This window comes from Actinia tenebrosa, unplaced genomic scaffold, assembly GCF_029948245.1.
Source record: "Actinia tenebrosa isolate PJP-AT-01 unplaced genomic scaffold, QUT_ActTen_1.0 PGA_scaffold9__36_contigs__length_13948895, whole genome shotgun sequence".
NCBI classification, from domain to species: domain Eukaryota; kingdom Metazoa; phylum Cnidaria; class Anthozoa; order Actiniaria; family Actiniidae; genus Actinia; species Actinia tenebrosa.
The window spans coordinates 9,770,585-9,783,020 of NW_028292586.1; the positions used below are offsets into that span (position 1 = coordinate 9,770,585).

Consider the following 12,436-nt stretch of genomic DNA (forward strand, 5'->3'; position numbering starts at 1 on the left):
ATGCGCCTACAGATCTATGGCAAAACACAGTGACCTAAGTAAGCATGGAAATTATACAGGTATACAAGTACCTAAGCATAAATGCTGCCTACAGATCTATCGCAAAACACAGTGATCTAAGTAAGCAAGCAAATTATACAGGTATACAAGTACCTAAGCATAAATGCTGCCTACAGATCTAATACAAAGACAATAAACGCACATCACATACATAAAATAACAGTAAAAGGGCTAGAGCAGTGATAATGTGTAAGAAAAACCTGAAATCCTTTGATCTGGCCCAATAGTTCATCGAAACGTTCTCAGTGACCCTTTCAAATAAAGCGCTACAGAAGAGTCACATGATATCTTATAACGACGTAAATACTGCTTTAGTAGTGATGTATAAATGTGCCGTCCATTGATAGTGGCATGCTGTGTTAATCCGTACGATGACATGCATTACACAAGTATTCCCTATGCAATGAATAGAAACGAAATTTGAGACCAGCACTTTGAAAGTGCTGCTTCTCGCCGGTAACTAGGCCGTGTAGCTCGTCATGATCCGCAAGGTCTTATTGACAAAACCATCAAGCATTACTTAAATAAGATTTTGAATACTACATCTAATTTAAAGGTATTACAAACTCTCTTTTATTGGTGAGTTCTCTAACATTACTCAAAAGAGGATCAGCAGATTAGTGAGACAATATTGTACCAACATTGATATCAAGCTTGTATTTTGCCACCACTTGCAAAATAGGCAGTTTATTTAACATTAAGGATGTAATCCCCAATGATATGTGCTCGCGTGTTATTTATAAATTTACATATGCAAACTGTAATGTTTGTTATAATTGGTGAAACTCGCCGACACCTAAAAACACACATCAAAAGACGTCTCTTAGGGGACCAAAATTCTCATGTCCTCACACATCTTAAAGCCTCGGCAGACTGTCAAAATGCTTACTCAGAATGTGGCTTTGCAATTATCGACTCTGTTCAAACTGATAAGTAGTTAAAAATCAAAGAGGCTATGCATATCAAGTGGGAACAACCCCTTTTGGATCAACAGTTAGCACACACTAAACTTGCCCTTATTGCATAATCTTTGCTACACAAAATAGTTTTCTTTCCTATATTGATTTGAGTCAGAAATTGTGTTTTTGATTGTATAATCAGTGGCGGATCCAGGGGAGGGGTGCAGGGGGTGCGCATCCCTCTTTGGTTCGACTTTGTGTCCCTACTTCAAAGATAACTAAATACTGTTTTTCCCTTTGATTCTAAGGGATGCACTCATCCCTGGGATAAATTTGTGTGCAGCTCCCCTCCCCTCCCTGAACAAGATCCTGGATCCGCCCCTGATAATAAATGGAAAGGTGTGCAACTCCGGCCACCAAAATTCACATAGACCCTCACTTGGAGCTCAATATTATACAAATTACTAAACCGATCTAAAATGGATGGTTGATTCTTGAATAAATTGTCTTTCCTTTAAGCTTCTTTTCAACTTTTTCTGTATGCACTGCGACGAGACATGATTAAAAATTTTGAATTAATTAACATTTTAAATTCCAAAAGCAAGCGACAGGGTTGAACGCAGTCATTTGCTACAACCAACCTGGGGAGAGGGAAGAAGAGAAACCAGCAGGATTTCAGTCCATTTCAGATAACTTGAGTAGCTCTCAAGGGCCATTCCAGTGAGACAGATTATCTGAAATTTTCTTTCAAGACTTTGGGGTACTCTTGGTATTTTTTTTTGAAAAACATTTTCCCTGTTCCTGCTTTTCTGGTAATGAAGACTTTATGATCTTTGTTGACAATATTTATTAATAAAACGCTGCTCGTTATTGACCTCCATCATGCAATTATCATACCTTTGTGCCATTCTAAAATGGATGGAAATCCTACTAGTTTGTCTTGATTACAGACTCACCTGGACGGTATCCGGAAGGTCACAGGTTTGCTTCCTGTTCAATTGACTCAGAATTTTTTCTGAGTCCCCTGATTAGCTAGTGACAATTATAAACATAACTAATAATTCTCTTCTAGATACCATCCTTTTATCAATGTCAAGGTGGAGCTGGCAATGATAGCTAAATATATCATAGTGAAAATTTCACAATAAATGAAAAGGGGTCAGGTGAAAGCAATTTTATAGCCCTCCCCCCTGCCCATAAATAATATGCTATGTGATGACAGTGTCCCCAATAAAACATTATTAATTAAGTTAAATTATATCAAGATTTTTTTTTCAAAATCACTATGTGAATAGTGTAGTGCTATGATTGTATTTTTGTATGTGAAATTTTCTTTTCGGTGATCTAAACACTTGAAATACCAATATGCAAATGAGATGAAATAAATGCAAGACTAATATATTTATTATACAAAAATGCTATTGTGAAAAGTAATGCGTTTTTTTCCATTTGCAAATCATCCTTATAACTGAAATATATGGCTTTGTACACCTTTGGGCTATTTCACTTCAGAACACTTAGTTGTCCTAAATCGCACTGCAAAAATGTAACACATTCTGGAGTTTACGTCATATCATTTGCATATTGATATTTCAAATCATTATATCTTTGCAAAGAGAAGACCCCGTACCAAAATACTGCAACCATACTACTACACTGTTCACATATACATGTGATTTTGAGAATATAGTTTTATCCTTGATATACACTTTAAGGCCAATCTCAAGGAAGTTGCATAAGGGTTGATAATATCTTTACAACATACATATACCAATGTATTCATGTGCTTGTGCTGTAACATATAGTAATTTCTTTTCATCACAGCTTCAACAGGAAATAAATAAGGTAGGAAAACCAGAGGAAAATTAAAATTTTACCTTGATTTTCCCAAGAACCTTCCCAATCAACACAAATTATGTGACTTTCCAGAATGTGGATTTGGTCATAGAGAGTGCACACCATAAATCTGTGAAACAAAACCAAAAATGTCTTGTCTAATTTCAGATATTTTGCTGCTATTATCTTATAAAATAGTGGATATTAGTGGGGCAGAACATTGGGAACGAAAGCTAATAATGTATCTCTACCTTCTTGGCTAGTTTAAAACTATTAATAGTTGATAACTAAAATAATACAGCTTTTAAACGTACATGCATGGCTAGTTATTATTTCACAGATACATGGTGTGCACTCTAGTCCAGATAATAATAATAACGGAGGTTCTTATAAAGAGCATTTTACAACTTCTCAATGTGCTTTACATTTATGACAGTGGAGGACTTTACGAGCTGCATATTAAGGTGTAATGAGCAGCCATGCAGCTTAAAAATCATGAGTGAGTTGTTAATTAGTGGATTAGTATTATGTCTCCAAATTGGGATAGGATGTAGAACTGGGTAAAAACACCTACTCTTACACGAATAATTCAACAGGTTCTTTTATGTGGAATGGAAAAATGGACATTTTACTGCAGGTTAGGAAGGGTTGGAAGACAGGGCCTATGGTCCGGTTTAAAGTCCCTCCAAGAAGACTTGAAAGTCTAACCATTTACAGATGTAGTTACAAAGGCAGCACCTTCTCTTGAGTTCTTTTGGTCCAGCTGAGGCTTGAACTACGGACTGACACTCTTACCACTGAGCTAACTGGATAATAATGAAGATGCAATAAGACTGCCTCATTAAGTTTCCATGTATATCCTGTTTTTAACAAGTAAACCAATGCTGTCCAATCTGCACCAAGCTACTGACGAAGATAGTAAATGAACTGGCACATGCAGTCCTTTGTTGAGTCCCTTGTTTTTCCAACAGGTACCCAAGGCTAACAGTAGAAAAAAAGACAATAACAACCAATCTATTAATGACAAAATTGAAGAAGTTAGCATTCATGTTCCTCAATATTTTGAATCTTCAGAGTGGAATAAGTTCCATGGCCTTCAATGAGCTCCTATTCTACCACACATGTAACACACTTCAATCAAACAAACCTTCAAGCTGGCCATGAAAATTCCAAGATACAAAGTACTCGGAAATCTCAAAACTCCCATGCTAAATAAAAATGTATACAGGTGTTGCACACAAAGTAAGTTAACTCATTCTCAATCTCAGGTACAAGTAACTGTTCAAAGAAATGGGCATTTAAAATTCTGTTTATAAATAATACCAATAAATATTTCAGTCCACACCGAATGACCAACAATGATCAAATGAGGATCAGCTCAATTTGACACATTACAACCGCAGTACAAATATATATTTCATACACATTCTCATACACAACGATCAAATCCTTGTTCATTAATTAATACAGCACTTTTAAATTCCAAAGCATCCTATGCATAGCAAAACTCTATTTATCTCTGTTTTATCTTCATTCAATAACCTCACTTGATCCAATCTCAGGTAGTAGCTGCCATAATAGAACAAGGTGGGGGCAAATCATGTAGCTTCAAGACCTTCCAATGCCAAATTAGAAGAGTCATTTGACTTGACCTTATTATATGTGAGAATCCACAAGTTTTCTACAGTCTTCACTGTCATATCTCCAGAGGCCTAGTGATCATACATGTAAATGACATGTCAACGACCATGTTGCACGTGCAAGAGAAGTTATAGTTCTATACAGTCATTATCATGTTAAGTGTGGAGACTTTGCAACAGGTAAGACATTCGAAGAGCCGAAATTTATAAGGCAGTTTTGAGCCCGAATATCAATATGTGTTCCATAACATTCGTAAAATTTCGTTAGTTCCTTCATATATAATGTATATCTTGAATCGTAGTCGAGAAACATTGATCCATATGGGTCAACAACAAAAATCTCCCATTCTAACCGAAAGAAAACTCGGTCTAAACCCAAATATTACAAATAAAAGCAAGATTACAAGAGCTAGGTTACTTTTATTCCACACTATTGGTATTTACATTCGACTTACCTCTATTTTATTCATTGTACTGTCAGAGTGCTACATATCAATTCCATATTAAGATCCAGGCTTAAAACTTTTCAGTCCAAAACGCAAACTTTAGCTTTCCCAGTCTACTTTAGTTTCCCCAATATAATATTTTGCTTTTGTCATATTAATTTTGTCTCCTTTCGTAAACACAGGGTACCCAAGAGCAAGCAGTCGGTTAAACACACAGGGTACCCGAAAAGCCAAAGTTATTCTTCCTCGCTTTTACTTGGACAAGACTCGGATATCCTACAAAGGGCTAGCATCCGAAACGTCAGTAAGTTTCTTCATCTTTTCACGGTTTACCTTTTCATCATTACTAGTTATTCTTTCTGTTCAACCCAACGCAAAAGAGAACATTTCTCTGGAAAAATACAGCAAGCCTAAAACCAAAAGAATCCCAGGTAACACAGGAAGCCCAAAACCAAAACATTTCCAGGTAGCAAAGGAAACCTAAAACCAAAATTATTTTCCAGGAACACAGACAGCCCAAAACCCAAAAACATTTTCAGGAAGCCAAAAACGAAAAAAATTTCCATAATTTTTTCCAGGTAACCAAGGAATCCCAAAACTTTAGAAAAATTCAAAATAACACAGGAAACCCACAACCAAGAAATTTTCCAGGTAACACAGAAAGCCCAAAACCCAAATTTTTTTAGCCAGCACAGGAAGCCCAAAAGTCAAATTTTTGTAACGCAGGACAGGAAGCCCAAAACCCAAATTTTTTTAAGGCAGCACAGGAGGCCCAAAACCCAAATTTATTTTAGCCAGCACATGAAGCCCAAAACCCAATTTTTTTAAAAGGAGCACAGGAAGCCCAAAACCCAAATTTTTTTAGCCAGCACAGGAAGCCCAAAATGTCAAATTTTTGTAAGGAAGCAAAGGAAGCCCAAAACCCAAATTTATTTAAGTCAGCACAGGAAGCTCAAAACCCAAATTTTTTTAGCCAGCACAGGAAGCCCAAAACCCAAATTTTTTAAAAGGAGCACAGGAAGCCCAAAACCCAAATTTATTTTAGCCAGCATAGGAAGCCCAAAACCCAATTTTTTTTAAGGCAGCACAGGAGGCCCAAAATTCAAAATTTTTTTGCCAGCACAGGAAGCCCAAAAGTCAAATTTTTGTTATGCAGCACAGGAAGCCCAAAACCCAAATTTATTTAAGGCAGCACAGAAAGCCCAAAACCTAAATTTTTTTAGCCAGCACAGGAAGCCCAAATGTCAAATTTTTGTAGGGCAGCACAGGAAGCTCAAATTTCAAAATTTGTCAACCAGCACAGGAAGCCTAAAACCCAAATTTAATTAAGTCAGCACAGAAAGCCCAAAACCCAAATTTTTTTAGCCAGCACAGGAAGCCCAAAATTCAAAATTTTTTGGCCAGCACAGGAAGCCCAAATGTCAAATTTTTTTGGCCAGCACAGGAAGCCCAAATTTCAAAATTTTTCAATCAGCACAGGAAGCCCAAAACCCAAATTTATTTAAGGCAGCACAGAAAGCCCAAAACCTAAATTTTTTTAGAAAGCACAGGAAGCCCAAATGTCAAATTTTTGTAAGGCAGCACAGGAAGCCCAAAAGTCAAATTTTTGTAACGCAGCACAGGAAGCCCAAAACCTAAATTTTTTTAGCCAGCCCAGGAAGCCCAAATGTCAAATTTTTGTAGGGCAGCACAGGAAGCCCAAATTTCAAAATTTTTCAATCAGCACAGGAAGCCCAAAACCCAAATTTATTTAAGGCAGCACAGAAAGCCCAAAACCTAAATTTTTTTAGCCAGCACAGGAAGCCCAAATGTCAAATTTTTGTAGGGCAGCACAGGAAGCCCAAATTTTAAATATTTTTCAACCAGCACAGGAAGCCCAAAACCCAAATTTATTTAAGGCAGCACAGACAGCCCAAAACCTAAATTTTTTTAGCCAGCACAGGAAGCCCAAATGTCAAATTTTTATAGGGCAGCACAGGAAGCCCAAATTTCAAAATTTTTCAACCAGCAAAGGAAGCCTAAAACCCAAATTTAATTAAATCAGCACAGAAAGCCCAAAACCCAATTTTTTTTAGCCAGCACAGGAAGCCCGAAAGTCAAATTTTTGTAACGCAGCAAAGGAAGCCCAAAACCCAAATTTTTTTAAGGCAGCACAGGAGGCCCAAAACCCAAACTTATTTTAGCCAGCACAGGAAGCCCAAAACCCAATTTTTTTAGCCAGCACAGGAAGCCCAAAATTCAAAATTTTTTGGCCAGCACAGGAAGCCCAAAAGTCAAATTTTTAAAGGCAGCACAGGAAGCCCAAAACCCAAATTTATTTAAGGCAGCACAGAAAGCCCAAAACCTAAATTTTTTTTAGCCAGCACAGGAAGCCCAAAAGTCAAATTTTTGTAACGCAGCACAGCAAGCCCAAAACCCAAATTTTTTAAAGGCAGCACGAGAGGCCCAAAACCCAACTTTATTTTAGCCAGCACAGGAAGCCCAAAACCCAATTTTTTTAGCCAGCACAGGAAGCCAAAAATTCAAAATTTTTTTGCCAGCACAGGAAGCCCAAAAGTCAAATTTTTGTTAGGCAGCACAGGAAGCCCAAAACCCAAATTTATTTAAGGCAGCACAGAAAGCCCAAAACCTAAATTTTTTTAGCCAGCACAGGAAGCCCAAATGTCAAATTTTTGTAGGGCAGCACAGGAAGCCCAAATTTCAAAATTTTTCAACCAGCACAGGAAGCCTGAAACCCAAATTTAATTAAGTCAGCACAGAAAGCCCAAAACCCAAATTTTTTTAGCCAGCACAGGAAGCCCAAATGTCAAATTTTTGTAGGGCAGCACAGGAAGCCCAAATTTCAAAACTTTTCAACCAGCACAGGAAGCCTGAAACCCAAATTTAATTAAGTCAGCACAGAAAGCCCAAAACCCAAATTTTTTGACCAGCACAGGAAGCCCAAAAGTCAAATTTTTGTTAGGCAGCACAGGAAGCCCAAAACCCAAATTTATTTAAGGCAGCACAGAAAGCCCAAAACCCAAATTTTTTTAGCCAGCACAGGAAGGCCAAATGTCAAACTTTTGTAGGGCAGCACAGGAAGCCCAAATTTCAAAATTTTTCAACCAGCACAGGAAGCCTGAAACCCAAATTTAATTAAGTCAGCACAGAAAGCCCAAAACCCAAATTTTTTTAGCCAGCACAGGAAGCCCAAATGTCAAATTTTTGTAGGGCAGCACAGGAAGCCCAAATTTCAAAATTTTTCAACCAGAACGGGAAGCCTGAAACCCAAATTTAATTAAGTCAGCACAGAAAGCCCAAAACCCAAATTTTTTTAGCCAGCACAGGAAGCCCAAATGTCAAATTTTTGTAGGGCAGCACAGGAAGCCCAAATTTCAAAATTTTTCAACCAGCACAGGAAGCCTGAAACCCAAATTTAATTAAGTCAGCACAGAAAGCCCAAAACCCAAATTTTTTTAGCCAGCACAGGAAGCCCAAAAGTCAAATTTTTGTAACGCAGCATAGGAAGCCCAAAACCCAAATTTTTTTAATGCAGCACAGGAGGCCCAAAACCCAAATTTAATTAAGTCAGCACAGAAAGCCCAAAACACAAATTTTTTTAGCCAGCACAGGAAGCCCAAAAGTCAAATTTTTTTAACGCAGCACAGGAAGCCCAAAACCCAAATTTTTTTAAGGCAGCACAGGAGGCCCAAAACCCAAAGTTAATTAAGTCAGCATAGGAAGCAAAAAACCCAAATTTTTTTAGCCAGCACAGCAAGCCCAACTGTCAAATTTTTGTAAGGCAGCAAAGGAAGCCCAAAACCCAAATTTTTTAGTTAGCACAGGAATCCCAAATTTCAAAAATTTTCAACCAGCACAGGAAGCCTAAAACCCAAATTTAATTAAGTCAGCACAGAAAGCCCAAAACCCTAATTTTTTTAGCCAGCACAGGAAGACCAAAACCCAAATTTTTTTAGCTAGCAGAGGAATCCCAAATGTCAAATCTTTTTTAGCCAGCACAGGAAGACCAAAACCCAATTTTTTTCAGGCATGACAAGAAGCACAAAAACCTAAATTTTTTTAAGGCAGCACAGGAAGCCCAAAACCCAATTTTTTTAGGTAGCACAGGAAGCCCAAAACCAAGTTTATTAACCAGGAAACACAGAAAGCCCCAAAACAACACAGGAACCCTACAAGCAAGAGATTTTCCAGGTAAACCAGGTAGTCCAAATCTTTTTAAAAAATTCTAAGTAACCAAGGAAACTCATAACTAAAATTTTATACAGGTAGCATAGCAAGCCCATAACTCAAATTTTTCCACTAAACACAAAAAACACAAAACCAAAACATGTTTAAATAAATATAACCCTAAAACCAAGAACGTTATTTAGGAAGCACAGAAAGCACAAACCAGATAACAAAGAATGCACAAGCTAAAAATATTTTTCAGATTGCACAGGAAGACTGAAACCAAAAACAATTTTAGGTAGCATAGAAAGCTTCAAAGCTGAAATATTTTACAGTTAAAAAGTTAAAAATAATAAATACAATAAATGTTTCGCGCTTTGTGCTAGAGATTATCATACGATAATTATTTACAGTTATAATCAAAACCAACTCAAAAAAACACTATTTCAAAAGTAAAATAGAAAGCTTACACTATCGATTTACGCATTTTTTAGTTGTTTTTGAATGACAACTTTTAATTATTATTCTTTTAATAATTTTTAATTACCATAATTTTCAAAAAGTAAATTCTTTGTTATTTTGTAGTACAAAAATGTCTGATAATGCTATTCAGACTAATTTATTTATCAATCTTAAGTAGATATTAACTTTAAGAAAAATTTACGGAGTGTTAGTTTTCTGTTATTGAATAAAGCTCTTTTAATGTACTATAAATCACGGAGTTTTTTGTTAAATATTTTTAAAACCTTTTAAGGTATAATTTATTTTTTGATTCACATTTAAATATGTTCAAATTGAGTACTTTTTATTCGAAACCTCTTGATGCATTTTATAACAACAACTGTTCGATAATGCTGTTTCAAGCATGTTCAAATGTTTAATAAATGATATTAAAAAGAATTTAGTATACAGAACATAAGTTTTACGTGTCTATTAGGAATTGTTTTTTTGCACATACTGAAACATATTTTGTAAGTGTTTTGTTTTTTGAAATGCTTTTTCGACAAAGTTAATTTAAACATGTTAAAACATCTTTGAACATGTTAACATACCAAACAATTTATTATTAACTTGAAACTGTTGATAAAACCGTAAATGTTTTAATTTTTAACCGTAAAACTTATATTGCTTTTCAAAGATTCTTTTTGTTTGGTTTCCAAGTTTTTTTGACATATTAGTGTAATTTGTCCGTGAAAAAAGTGAAAAAAGCCATAACAGCGTGTTTTAAATACGAATTAAAAACCGTTTTTACGTTTTTAGGGTATAACTTTTAAATAGTTATCTCATGGCACGTTTTATAAACAAAATGTGGAAAGCGCTGAAAAGAATTTACTGTACGGGAAGTAAATATTCTGTTTTGTTAACAAAATTCTTTCATGCACATTGGAAAGATCTGTTCCACATATTACTTTGTTTTTAAAACATTTTTAAGTAGACATTTTCGATTTAGCGGCAAATGAGCGGAATAGGCATGTACTAGCGGATAAGCATAAACCAGCGGAATAAGGCTAGAATCATCGTTATGACCAGAAAATTCAATAAAATAATGAAACAGCTTTCAGTAGACCATTTCTATTTAACTTAAGGTATTGCACAATTAATATCTTTAACACTACCTGTTTTATTAGCTTAACTGACGAGCAGTGTGCTCGAGAATAAAATCTCGTCCCGTTGAAACGCATTTATATAAAAAAGTTGCGTTTATAATATACTAATGTAAATGCTGGCCCTTAAATTTATAAAAGGACTAAGAATGCTAGCATATAATGTTGAATACCACGACGGTTATTATTTTCGAGAAGTTTTATTTCTGCATGGACACGTACGTATCGCTAACATATAGTTGAAATGTGGATGCCTACTGAGATTGTTCACTGCCTGTAAACACTTACTAACTCTTTACCCTCTCCTCTGTAGGGAAAATCAGGATTTTATTCAAGTTCTCTGTTAGTTCTTCTACAGTGGAAAAGGCTGTGCACATAACCAATGCGTTGAAATTCAGAACAAAACAAGATATTTGAGAGATTCAGCAAACATCTCGTGTTGTCTACAAACATTTGTGCTACGCAAACGAAAAAAAAGCAAAAAGAAGTTGAAAAGCTTTTCAAGAAGCAATAGATAAATAAGGAAATAACCTTTGTCTTTGCTGAGAAGGTTTCTAAAAGGTACTAGTTAAATTACAGGGAAAGAACAAAAACCTGCTTATGCCGGCCAGAAAAAACGTGATGCTTAATGTCTATTTATTAATAACGTGAACAGAACTCATAAAGCCTATAAGGTGCTAGTCTTCATCTGACGAAGAATCTGTCACGTCAAGACCATGGACTGCCCTCCAGCTTTTTAATGCTTTCTGGTGCTCTCATGCAGCACTTTGAGGCGCATCAAGAACGGCGGGGATTGCTTTGAGTAAGCTGTCCAGTTTTTTCTCTCTGGTGACGTGGGAGTTCCTAGATGACTTCAGCTTTTTACTTGACTTTGAGCTTTCATTGAGAGGTCTTTTCCTTAAAGGATAATAGCAAAATAAACGAGGTTTAATTATAAAATAGGTTTGAGAAACGTTTAAAGTAACTCTGTCTGCTTATAAATTACCTGTTTGCCATCCTCTCGCTTTGTCTTGTTTTCTTGATTCGTGTAAGGATGTCAGCAGGGTCGTCATTTGGTTCGTTCTTTTCTGCATCTAACACATAATTTGTTTCGCGATCATTGATAGCTCTGCAAATGTCTTCAACTTCTTCAGTATCTTTATTACAAGTTTCTTTCACACTGGATGCGGACGAGTATTCTTCATCAATTATTTTATTTGACGTGCTTGCTTCACTGGCATTCCTACTAGGAAATAAAAGAATCATCGCACTCCATATAATACCGTTATTGAGAGTCCTTTCTTCTTTGGTCAACCGCATTCTTACCTTGAAGGAAGAGCGTTGTTAAGCAGTTTAGTACTTCTCTTCCTTAATCGCTCCTGCAACACTTGGTTGGAATTTCCTTCTGCCAAATACTGATCACCTGCTTCTCCCAAAACCTCAACATGCCTTCTCATAAAACTCAAAACGCTTTTCCACTCTCTTCCACATGTTTGCACAGCTTGAAGAAGAAGAGTATCTTCGACTTGAGTGTAGTTTTTTCTTGGTTTTCTTTGCTTTTTGTTGTCCATCGCGCCTTTCTCACAGGATTAAGAAAAGTGAAAAGAGCCCTAAAAATTTGCACACGTGCACTGGTCGCAATGTTTGTTTAAAATATTTTTGTTTGGTTTCGTGATTGCGAACGAAAAATTTGCATATATGTTTAATACACTAACTGTTTGCGTCAGTCAGCAATGGATGTCCCACCTTTCCCAATGTTTATTGTAGTAACCCTGCTGTCTATCTTTGCAGCTATAAAACTGAGT

General features: G+C 36.2%; 2 long non-coding RNA genes across 3 annotated transcripts; one reads left to right on the forward strand and one right to left on the reverse strand.

The window, feature by feature from the left end:
* Positions 1–702: 702 nt before the first annotated feature.
* Positions 703–5,090, reverse strand: LOC148904758 (uncharacterized). Of its 2 annotated transcripts, XR_016118786.1 has the most exons (3): positions 4,891–5,090; positions 2,837–3,776; positions 703–1,504 (listed from the first exon to the last, which is right to left on the reverse strand). It is a non-coding gene; the product is annotated as an uncharacterized LOC148904758 (long non-coding RNA). The 2 variants fall into 2 exon arrangements; XR_016118785.1 differs by lacking the exon at positions 703–1,504 and having other exon boundaries at positions 2,021–3,776.
* Positions 3,775–11,915, forward strand: LOC116290979 (uncharacterized). Its single transcript, XR_016118784.1, has 5 exons — positions 3,775–4,037; positions 4,358–4,615; positions 5,064–5,185; positions 5,460–5,532; positions 10,966–11,915. It is a non-coding gene; the product is annotated as an uncharacterized LOC116290979 (long non-coding RNA).
* The last annotated feature ends 521 nt before the right edge of the window (positions 11,916–12,436 follow it).